Source organism: Oreochromis niloticus, unplaced genomic scaffold, assembly GCF_001858045.2.
Source record: "Oreochromis niloticus isolate F11D_XX unplaced genomic scaffold, O_niloticus_UMD_NMBU tig00003179_pilon, whole genome shotgun sequence".
Classification (NCBI taxonomy): Eukaryota; Metazoa; Chordata; class Actinopteri; order Cichliformes; family Cichlidae; genus Oreochromis; species Oreochromis niloticus.
In genome coordinates this window covers 68,404-80,774 of record NW_020327804.1, presented here as the reverse complement: position 1 = coordinate 80,774, position 12,371 = coordinate 68,404, and the positions used below count along the sequence as shown (strand labels likewise).

The 12,371-nt window shown below is 43.3% G+C and overlaps 1 long non-coding RNA gene across 1 annotated transcript; it reads right to left on the bottom strand.

Moving 5' to 3' along the window:
* Positions 1 to 9,310: 9,310 nt before the first annotated feature.
* Positions 9,311 to 12,081, bottom strand: LOC109200400 (uncharacterized). The gene is made up of 4 exons (XR_002060568.2): positions 11,709 to 12,081; positions 10,302 to 10,418; positions 10,082 to 10,185; positions 9,311 to 9,985 (listed from the first exon to the last, which is right to left on the bottom strand). It is a non-coding gene; the product is annotated as an uncharacterized LOC109200400 (long non-coding RNA).
* Between the last annotated feature and the right edge of the window lie 290 nt (positions 12,082 to 12,371).

Below are 12,371 nucleotides of genomic sequence, written 5' to 3'. Positions count from 1 at the left end.
AAGAAGCCGTCCATAAAAATCTGCACTGACACTGTGCCAGGGTGTTTAGGGTCATGGTGACATCTGCAGAGGGTCGGGTGTGTGGCAGGTGTGCTAGCTTGGCATTGCAGACAGTTTTGAACTGCAGATTCTGCTTTCCGATCGATCTCTGGGAACCAAACTTTGGTACGTAGCAGCGCTTTGGTCTTGACGATACCCTGGTGCCCTTCGTGTGCCAGTTGTATTCTTTCTTGTAGGACAGTTGGAATAACCATCCTCGTGCCTCAGAGTATGAAGTCAGATGAGTCAGCTACTGTTAGTTCACTTTGAAAATGTTTGAATGATTTCAAAACGTCAGCATGCTGGGATTTATCTGTTAGATGCCACGTGTTGTTTCTGATGTGACTGATGACTTCCTGCAGAACCTGGTCTTTCAGAGTCTCTGTTTTTATCTCCTGAAGGGTCATGGCTTTTGGGGTGGAGTGATAAGAGAAGAAATTGACATACTCTTCTGCAACCTTACATGCACGAGCACTTTCATTCTCCTGTGTTGGCACTGGATGACGTGACATAAAGTCAGCTGCATTATCAGCACCTTTCCTGTATTCCACTCTGAAGTTATATGGCTGAAGTCTCAGTCCCATCTTTCTATTCTGGCAGGTGGTTTCAATCTTGGGTTATTCCAGATGATTTCGAGTGCCTTGTGATCGGTCACCAGTGTGAATGAATGTCCATAAATGTACAAATGGAAATGTTCGCAACTCCACACGATGGCAAGTGCTTCTTTCTCAGTTTGTGTATCTCCTTTCCACATCACTCAGTGCTCTGCTTGCATATGCAATAATGTGCTTCATCCCCTTTTCATCTTTTTGACAGAGAATGGCGCCCAGTCCTACTGGACTAGCATCAACAATCATTTCAGTCTGTCTGCTGGGATAGAAGTAGGACATGAGATGGACCATCGGAGTCAAACCACCAAACATCTGTCTATATTCTGCTCATCAATAACTCGTCTTCTTTCTATTGATCTGTCCTTACTGAAACGACTCCACCCTGATGACTCCACCTGTGGCTCAGCAGGTAGAGCAGGTCGTCTGCTGACTCCTCCCACTGGCATGTTAGTCTCATACCAGAAGAAGCTTTGAAAACAAAAATTAAAAAATGTTGAGCAACAAGTGTCACAGCTTTCTGAATTCATCAACTTCTTTAAAACATTTGGGCAACCGTCGAGCTTTAAGTTGCATTTAGTCGACACAAAGTTCCCACACTGACAAACATGAGGTCGATGACCCCCCTATGAGCAAACACTTAACTTAATAATTCAGACTTTTAAGTTAGTTTAGCTGGTTTACTTCTCTTCATAATGTTTAATGAATCTTAATGTTTCTGTTTGAGCTCCAGTCGGCACAGCTCTCTCTTCTTCTATTCACAATATGAGCTCGATGACGTGTTTGTGCAGCAGTGTGCTTGACAGCCGTGACCGTCACACAAACTGTGCTATATGCTGAAGGATAACAGTGTGAGATGTTCAAATAGGGTGATAAACACGATAAAGTGTAACACGATCCAGCTACAGTCTAACACCCACCCTCTGCTTCGTGTTTCTGGAGCTGTGCTAGCACAGTTTCTGTTTAGATGCTTAGAAGTGAAAGGTCAGAGAGCGAGCTGCTATAGAAGGATCACCTTCAATCTGCAGCACAAAGACGCTAATCAGCTTCATCTGCGTGTGCCAGCTGAGACTGTGTGAAGCTTCCAGGGAGATGTGTGTGAAACCCACCAGAGTGCGGACCCTCAGTCTGACACAGCAGAGTCACAGCAGGCCTACTGTCAGCAGCAGTGTTTGTGCCGCTGTGACACGTTTGATGCAAACATGTTTTCAGAAAGAAAAAGAAAGGAGCTCGGAAAGTGAAAGAGGAGGAGCATCTTAACTGCTCCTCTGCACTGTTCCAGAAAATAGTAATGTCAAAGAATCTTACTGTATATTTTACAGTTTTGTACTGTCTTTCTAGGATATCATTAAATTTACATAAGTAGACTGTGATCTTACATGTCAAAGGTAAAATAACATAACATCACTGTAAATATAGTAAAACACAATCGACGTGTTTCTTAAATATATTTTTTTGTACATATGCATATGTAGATTGTAAAAATACATCCAGAAATGTATCATAATTTCACGAATATTTGTCTGTTATGTGAGAGAATGATCTGTTAAATTCAAATGTAATACTATGGAAAAATATATAAAATGATCGAAAATTAATGAGAATGATCAATAATTAAAGGAGTATTTGAATTATAATTTTGCTGAAAATTTCATGTCACCTAGGTCTGATTCAATAATTCAGAGCTAACAAGTGCAAATATAATTAATAGGAATAAAAACTAAAAAAAACATATTGTGGCGTGTTGGGGGAACAGCTAGTTCTCTCCCATCATGCCTTGGGACATGTGCTGCTGTTTAGATGTTCTTGTTTTATTGTTTATGGTTACGTTACTTTTAACTGTTATCTTGAATGTTGTGTTTACGCCGTGGTGCAGAGTCACTGACAGTTGTTGTTTTGTAGAGAGAGTGCTGTACCATGAGTGACTTCTGTTGTGCTGTTGTTGAACCTTGAGGCACATCGTAGCACTGGCAAGTGTTTTAAGGAATAGCTTCTCCTACCAACTTGGAGTTCAATAACAAGCTAAATTTCTCTCTGTGGGCTTTTTTGTTAAGATTTGTCTGCATGCTACAATATAAAACATTGCACATCCATGCTGTGCTAATTATATTGTAGCGGGCCAGGGCTGTTCGGGGATGTTGTGGACATTTATGTTCTGTTTTGCAGTTCTGTTTGTTGTTATGTTGTCATGGTTACGGGTGACGCTCCCTCTGTGTGTGCTTCCGGTGGGAGAGCGCCATTTTGTGTTGTTGTGTGGTTGCGGCGCGGAGCGGGTGGCTAGCGGCAGTGCTCCTGCGCGGAATTAAATAAACGGCTGTGCTCCAAAGAAACCTCCGTCTCCTCCGTTTCCTGAGCTCGCCACATTGGTGTCAGAAGTGGGATAGCTCACCCTCGCCAGAATGGAGAGAGACATTCGGAGGCTAGAGCAAGCTATCGAGGAGAACATTACCCGCCTGGGAAGCTGGCGATTGAGGAGAGAGGAAGCTAGCGGCCATGTAAGTCCCCGACGGGTCCCGACGGCGCGAGCGCACCGCGGCGGCGGCCCGTCGCGACAGACGCTAGGGCAATGCTTCATGGGCTGCCTCTGTCGACCGACACACCGGGTACCCGACAGCGAGCAGTGATGCCTGCAACGCCAGCTAAGGTACCGAAATATAACGGGCTAACCCCGCTAGAGCCCTACCTCTCACAAGTACAGCTAGCCGCGAGACATAATGGCTGGAGTGACGGCGAGGCTGCTACACACTTAGCGCTAGCATTGGAAGGAGATGCATTGCAGGTACTCCTTGACCTAGCCGCGTCAGAGCAGCATGAGCTCCAGGCCCTCACCATAGCACTCGAGAGGCGATTTGGGCAGCGGCACTCCACTGATCAGAGCAGGGAGCAGCTGACCAACCGGAGCCGTAGGCCGGGGGAGAGCCTGGGCACCTTTGCAGCGGATGTGTTGCTGTATGCTCGTCGTGGCTACCCAGAGTTCCCAGCAGCAGCCCGTGAGGAGCTTAGCCTGCATGCTTTCCTGCGAGGACTTTTCCCAGAGCGACTACGCCAATACGTCCGCCTGGCCATGCCTCAGACTCTCCGTGAGGCGCTCCTTGAGGCTGAAAGGGCCGAGCTTGTGCTCACATCGGAACCTCACCAGCAGTTGCGCCCCCCAAACTACCCTCAAATCAGAGCCGCAGACTGCGACAGTGAGGGGGAGGTCGCGGAGATATGCCAGCCGCAGCCCTCGGTGCCCTGGAGGCGTCCCCGTCGACCGACCGACCGCTGCTACCGGTGTGATGAGCCTGGCCACGTGGCGCGCGACTGCTGGGCGCCCGCCCCAAAGGCCAGAGCCATGTGGCCTCAGGGGGATGAAAGGGGGAGCGGTACAGCGAGGGGACCACCGCTCCAGCTTCCTGCCCCCCTCCAAGAACGATGCACGGTGGCGGGCCTAGTCGGGCACCTCAAGGGACTCTACCTGAGCTGCAGTGTGGAGGACCAGCCCTGCCAGGCCCTGGTGGACACGGGGTCCACCATTTCCCTAATACGACCTGGTGTATTTCCTGGAACATCTGGGCCGCTTGTGATGGGTTGGTCACCCATCAACACCTAGCTGATAACAGTGACGGGGGGGAGAACTGACATGCGGGGGAAGAAACCGTTGCGGATCCGAGTGAAGGATCTGGAGCTGGTGCACGACTTCTGGCTTGCGGACATCCAAGAACAGTGCATCATCGGCCTTGATCTGCTGACCCGCTGGGGGGCCTGCATTGACACCGCGAAGCTGGCTATCACTCTTGGTACAGAGACTCTGGCCCTCCAGTGCGGTCAAAAGCAGGGAACCGGAGACTGCAGGCAGACTCGGCTGGTTCAGCACACCACCGACACCGGCTCTCCTCAACCCATCTGTCTGCGCCCATGCCAGCTGCCCCTCTCGAAACGGCAGGGAGAGCGGGCCAGGAGGCACGGGGCGTGGCTGCTGCTCGGGCCACAGCCGGCGGAGGGGGATGGCTCTCGTTGACCATGCAGCAGCTGAAGCAGGAGCAGGAGGCTGATGCGACGTTGGTTCAGGTGGGGGCCTGGCTGGAGGCAGCACGACGCCCAGGCTGGACAAGGGTGTCAGGACAGGGGCCCGAAGTGAAGGCCTACTACTCCCAGTACGGCAACCTGGAGACCCACGACGGCCTCCTGTACCGGAGATGGCGGGCCCCGGGCAGGGCAGAGATCTCCTGCAGCTGTTGGTGCCTCGGACGCTGCGGCCGCAGGTGCTCGAGCTCGTCCACGGCTCGGTGGGGCCAGCCACTATGGAAATGCTAAAACTCTCCGCCGTCTCAGGGGACAGTTCTACTGGCCTGGTTGTCGACGGGAAGTGGAACTTCATGTGCACTGGTGTGACACCTGTACGGCACGGAAGGGCCCCACTCAACGCTTCACTGCCCCCCTACAGCAGCATCGGGTGGGGGCCCCGATGGAGAGACGTCCTAGGGTCTTTCTCCGTCCCCGAGGCAGAGAACCGGCGAGTGTTGGTGGCCAGGGACTGCTACAGGAGGCTGAGGGAGCGGCCGCGAGTGGTTCATGACTACACCTGCCAGGCCCAGGTCAGTGCTGGAGTACGACAGAAAAGAGCCTGCGACACCAGGTGCCAAGGGGGAGCTTTCGTGCCTGGCACCCCAAGTTCTCATCCAAGTGACTCTTCCCCGGCTGGTCGATATCGGCCTGCGCGCCGAAAGAAGACACATGGACATTTGCAGGACTTTGTGTTGGGTAATGGGGTTGTCGGGGACGACTGACCCCTTAGGTGGGGGCTATGTAGCGGGCCAGGGCTGTTCGGGGATGTTGTGGAAATTTATGTTCTGTTTTGCAGTTCTGTTTGTTGTTATGTTGTCATGGTTACGGGTGACACTCCCTCTGTGTGTGCTTCCGGTGGGAGAGCGCCATTTTGTGTTGTTGTTGTGTGGTTGCGGCGCGGAGCGGGTGGCTAGCGGCAGTGCTCCTGCGCGGAATTAAATAAACGGCTGTGCTCCAAAGAAACCTCCGTCTCCTCCATTTCCTGAGCTTGCCACAATATATTTTGAAAAAGCGATGTAGAGTTAGGAATTGCAATAAATGTAAATCTCAAAGTATTCACAACATTCCTGAACAGAAATAGGCCTGGGGTGGCCATGTGTGGCCATGAAAACAATTCGACATGCCATTGGATGTTGGGACACATTATAACATGACGCTAAGCATCGGCCAATGAATGTGAACTAACAACAACAAGGTCGCAGGTCTGGCTGCACTGTAGGAAAAAATCCTAATATGAAGGTATTTTACTGTGCATTTTACAGTTTTGTTCTGTTCTTGTAGAATATCATTAAAGTTACGTAAATAGACTGTGACTTCACATTTCAAATGTAAATTAACATTAAATCACTGTAATGCAATACAACATAATTTTCATGATTATTAAATATATCTGTCTGTGCATATTTAGATTGTTAAAATACATTCACAAATGTATCATGATTTCACACATATCTGTCCGTTATTTGAAAGATTGAACTGTTGAATTCAAATGTAATGCTATGGTTAAGCATATAACATGATCCCTATAAGCTTGCGTTACATCACATAAGTATTATTATCATTGCTAGCTAGGGTGATCGTGGCTCAAGAGTTGGCAGTTCACCTTGTAATCAGAAGGTTGCCGGTTCGAGCCCTGGCTCGGACACTTTCGGTCGTTGTGTCCGTGGTCAAGACTCTTCACCGACCGCCTACTGGTCAGGGGCCGATGGTGCGATATGGCAGCCTCGCCTCTGTCAGTCTGTCCCAGAGCATGCAATCCATTATTATTTAAACCAACTGTTAACTGTATATTTCTGTACATTTACGTATTATGATTCATATTGCCACATTCATTGACCTTGTTTATAGGTAATTTCATTGTTTGATCACATTAAAATGTTCCTAATTTAATGTCTAAAAGCACTTGAAAAAGGCAGAATACCATGTAAAACTAGAAAGTGCATTTTCTGAAGAAACTGCAGTGTGAATGCTTGAATCTGAATGTATGCACTGAAATGAATTAAATACTGAATATTAAGCTAAAAATGCTGAATTAGCTGGAAAATACAGAATTTGTAACCTGAAAACAAAAGTGCAGAACTTTTGAAAGCTGATTTTCACACAGAAGAAGTTGGAAAATAGCTGAACATGTTTAAAATATAAATTAGAAAAAGATGAATAATGACAAAAGAAAATTTAGTCAGAAAACCTCTGAATGAAAAACAAAAGTTCATATTCTTCTAATCACTTAAAGAGTGGAATTATGTATTATAAATCTCTAATTCATAAAAAAATAATAAAAATAATTGTAAAAACAAATTTGTTGAATTGAACTGAAAAGATGAACAAACATTCTGGAGAAAATACAAGCTTTAATATCCAGGATAATGTTTTTCAGACATATACACATGTGTATATCATGTTTAATGGTATTACATACATCAATTTGTTTTGTATGTCATAGAAAATAACACAAAAATCTTAAGTCATATTGTACAGCTTTTTTCTGAAAAGAACTTAAATTAATTCAACAAATGTTTTTTTTGAAATACAATAAAAATCATTTTAAAAAGAGACGTTTGCAATGTTTTAAGGTGTTAATAATCTGATCCTGTCATGTGTCTGTTCAACTTTAGTTTTTGGCACAGACTCGATTCTTAAAGAACAAATTACCAAATAATAAACAAATAAAATTGAAATTAAAGTAGCTTTTTTTGTTAAACACTTCACAGGAGAATAAATAAAAATAACTAAATTAAATAACCAAATAAAAATAATAAGCAACATATGAAATACATGAAAATTCAACTTTTAAAACCACAATCCTGAACCTTTAAATTGTGTTGGTTTCTTAGAACATGGCTGAACAGCTGTTTCTATCGGTCTACTGATCTGTCTACACATCTTTTTATTACTCATTCTTTTTTATGTTTTATTGTAAACAGTGTCCACACAGTGGTAAAAGAGAACTGTATAGAGATTTTTGAGTGAACTCAAACGAAAGCCTAAGGTGGTGACACAGTTTAACACATACAAATAATCAAATAAACACATTAGTCCTTTTTGTGGATAAATAAGTATCATTAGTTTACAGCATTGTTCAGCCATGCCACTAAATGCTTTTATACACAGTGTTTTAACCTGGGCTCAGACACAAAGTCACAAATTTAGTTAGTCCCTGACTTTGAGTTGTGGTTATGACTAATTATTATACACAAGGCTTAATCTATCTGAACTCTAAGGACACAAATATGAAAAAACCTATACTTACCAGCTGATACCCCACACTACACACTAGGGCTGGGCCATATTATACCGTTCACGGTAATACCGGTATAATGTTAGGCAACGATAGGAAAATGAAATATCGCGATAGAATATGAGTAAAACGCGCATGCGCAGTGCCTTTGTTTTCATACGCACATGGCCGAATGTTGAGTGAAACAGATGAACCAGAATTGGTTTGAAAAAATGGTGCAACTTCAGTGATGTGGAACTGGTTTGGTGTTTGTCCGTCAGATACACGACAAAGCACATTTTTTTGCAGAACATGCAAGCGGGCCGTCGTTATTGCCGTGTTTGTCAGACTAAGATGCTCTTAAATCTGGGAGTAATCTGGGTCCTAAACTCCGCATGCTTCAGGTCAAACGAACACTGCAGCATCACTGAGAGTTAAAAACTGTCTAAATTCTTTCATCTTTAATAAAACGATCAGCATTACTGCTTTACCAGGTGTAACTTTGAAGTTTAACTTCCAGGCGTCCATGAAAACAGAATTTATTACACTTAACCAAGGTAGAAGTTAGCAGGAAGCTAGCGGAAGTTAGCTCGCTAGTTTCGCTAGTTACCTAAGCATGATATAGCATGTTCTGACTGAGAGATTTCTGAAAAAATTCAAACGTACAGCTCTGCTATCACTTCCAACATAAATGAAGACAGGAAACTAAACAGCAGTGACGTTTGTAGGGTTACTGAAGTTGGGCTACCTGGTATAGAATGATGTGCTACGTGATCGCTAGCGACACAGCTATGTTAGCATAACATAAACAGTGAAGCTGGAGGACGAACACTAACACTTTTCCACTTATAAAAGTTAACGTTAAGGTTCCTGATAGTTAGAGACAAATGCAATCGCATGGCAGGATGCTGTAAACGACCAAACTTCAGTCAGGAGAACAACTGAGATAATCCATCCACAATAGAAGGTTAGTCATTAATATACTGCAAGATGGGAATAGAGCAGCTGTGATAGAATACAGCATTAATGAATCAATGGTACAGAAGTGGAGGAAGCAAGAAGAATTAGTTTAATAAAGTCTGATTAATCTAACTGCTTTGTTTCGCTTAATATGCCTTATAATCCCGTGCACCTTATGGTCCGAAAAATACGTACTGCACACTGCAGTTTAATGTTGCAAAGCACCTCTTTTTAACTTCAGTGGATGTTATACATGGTTATGCTCAGGATATGTCAGCCCATTTCTACTGGAAATGCCTTGTGGTTGAACTTTCAGCAAGGAATTTGCATTTGCACTGTTAAATTTTTATATAGCTTTAATGCACATAAAAACCAGCTTCTTGTTTAAGTGAAAATAAATGGAAGTTTTTTTTTTTTTGCACTAGTAATGTCGTGGAGTTGTATTTTGTCTCGCATCAATTATATCGTCAGTTATATCGTTATCGCGAATTTTCAAATATATATCGTGATAAATATTTTTGGGCATATCGCCCTGCCCTACTACACACTAGGTGTGCCATGTGACCTGAAACTTTGGTACAAACTCATCATAATTATTCTGTTAACACTGTTTCTTTAACACTGTTTGTGTTGCTGTTCAGCAGTTTAAAATGTTTTAGATTGGATTACATGGAATGAATTTGAGTTCTCTTGGGGTTTTTCGTCAGTTTCGTTCTTAGCAGATTTTTTTTCCCCATACTGTTGAATTCCAGTTACCACATTTCTGGTCATATGACATCCTGAGTGCCCACTTAAAAAAATCCCCACAGTTAATTCAACATTAAAACAAAATAAAAATATGTTAAATGAATAAAGGTTTGCTCTGTGATGAAATATTAAATAAGCATACACTGTACAGAGCACTAACAATGAAAACAATCCTTTAGCCTGTTGATCAGAGAGAGGCAGTCATTATGTCCATTTAAAACCTGTAATCAAAGAGCACAACATTTCTGTGAAACTATAAAGTCCCATATGATCCTCATCATGTCCAGTGACTTCAGAGTGGATCCTCCCTGTCATCCGGCCAGTGTTTGATGTGTGGCAAGCAGCACAGAAGCAGGATAGCTGAGGACTTTAAAAGAAGAGCAGAAAACAGGAACATATGTAGTTGTAAATGTAAATATCAGTGATACTTGTCTTGTCAAAGGGAATAAAATAATGAACTTACACACTCATTTAGGGAGGATCTTGACACTGCACAAAGGAGGCACAGTCAGTCTGACAATGATGGTGATCTGCAGGGATGTTTTCCTGCAGCAACATTCCTGCCGACTGGCCATATGATCCAGAGTAGTTGGTTTGCAATAAACAGAAAGGTGTATATGTTAGGTAGTGTGCACTTAGAGCTGGTCCTAAGAAACAAACACATCCTGTAATAAACTGAATACCTTTAGTAGTGCTGCTGCAAACGTAAAGCCCTTCTATCATGTGTGGTTTCAAAGAAGGTGTTTTGGAGGCTCAGTCACAGAAGCTGTGCAGTCTGTTCAGTCCTGAGTGTCTCAGCTCTGAAGGGGATGGATCACAGAGGGAAACACCTAAGTACAGATATTAAAATACACTCAAAATAGCACTCATAAGGTCAAGTGAAAACACAATTTAAACACTTTACAAAGAATTAATACATATTTCCATGGAAATAATGTCATTAACCCTTTTTGTTGTGAGTAAATCTCACCGACTGCTAGTGGGACAAGCTAGAAGGAGGACTTATCACAGAATCTCTCCTGTGCTCCAGATGTGAAGTCTCACGCTCTGATCGTACGGCGAAGATGGTGATGATGAAGCCTCTCTGATCTGTGGCATTACAGTTTCTGGCTGCTATGTGCTTCACACTGTTGGATTTTACATGTGAAGCTTGGAGAAGACACAGGAGGACTGTGTCTCTCTTAACAAAAAAAAAAAAGAAAAGAAACCTAACAACCTCCCACCGTACCCCCCCCCCACATTCAACTCCCACCTACTCACTCCACTCAACTCCCCAGCCTCACACCATCCAATGTCTATACAAATGTAGGGTATCAGCTGGTAACAAAAAGCAAGTGAAACATATGTAGTACATATGTGACACTGCTGAAACATTTCTGGCCAGAAATGTGCAGTTATCAGCCAGTGCATTTATCATCCCAGACCCAGACCCACCCTGATAAATGCACTGGCTGAAACATGATAAAAGGTCATAAAAATGTATGTTTCATCGAAAGATTTGTCCAAAAATATAATCATATACTTTTGAAAAAGTTTAAAGATTATAACAAAGCAAAATCAATAACATTTTTGTAAATAGTATTTCAAAATAGAGGCACAGATAAACTGGCTTAACTGTCATTATTGCTGTAATTAGGTTTTTCTTTTTCTTTTTTTTCTTATTCTTTTTTTTTTTTAAAAAAAAGCAACCTTTAGTCATTGTTGTTTATTCAGAAACAATGAAGAAGCTGTTGAACATTTATTTGCTGTGTGGGCAATCCTCTGGTCCACCCTCCCTCCCTCCCAGCCACAGTGAGACTGGGGCAGCCTGGCAGGATTTTGAAGCCTGGCTGAAGAGAGGATATGCCTGCACGGTTCGTTTTAAACTGCTATATTTGATTTTTCTGACATTCATAGATTACTGATTTTTAGATTTTCTGTAATAAATATAATTGTCATATTTTACTGATATCATTACTTAATTCATGTAATTGTATTTTATGTAAAAAGAATTCAAACATTATACTGCAATGCAGGGCGTTTTTTCTTAAGTCAACTTTTAAATATCGCTCTACTTTCTTAAGTCATTCAAAAATATAGAAATTACTTACTGTATTCAAAGATATAGTTCATGAATCATCACAGGACAATACACAGTATACAGGGTCATGGTAACTATGGTAGGTCTTCATGACTCCAGAATGGAGACATCGCTCTGGCTGAGAAATGAAAATTAGGTCAAGCAGTGTGTTCTTCTCTGTGGTAGGGGCAGTGATGACCTGTGCGTATCCCCTAGACTCAAACAGCTCCAGGATTGGTTTGTTTGCAATGGATAAAACATTCTCATTAAAATCACCACACACTATGATGGGATGACAGTCCATGATCTCTAATGAGTCTAATAGGCTTACCAGGTTTTTCAGGAATGGCCTCAGAGTGTAGTCTGGAGGTCTGTACACAACTGCAATCAGAGCACTGACTGGTGCTTCAATCTTTAAAGCCAGAAATTCAAGGTCAGTTACATTATGGATGTACTGTTTTTCATGCACTTGAATGTCACTTTTCACATAAACAGCAACTCCACCACCACTTCTGTTTGCCATCTGGGGAAAGTTTGTGTAGGACAGGTGTCTGTTGCGTTTGAACAAATTGTAATTTTCCAAGTGGAGACTCTCTGCGACAAAAGAGCCCCGCAGGTGTGTTTCTGTTAGGCACAAAACATCTGCTAGACACAATTCATGGTGATTCTTGATGTCATTAATGTGAGCTGGCAG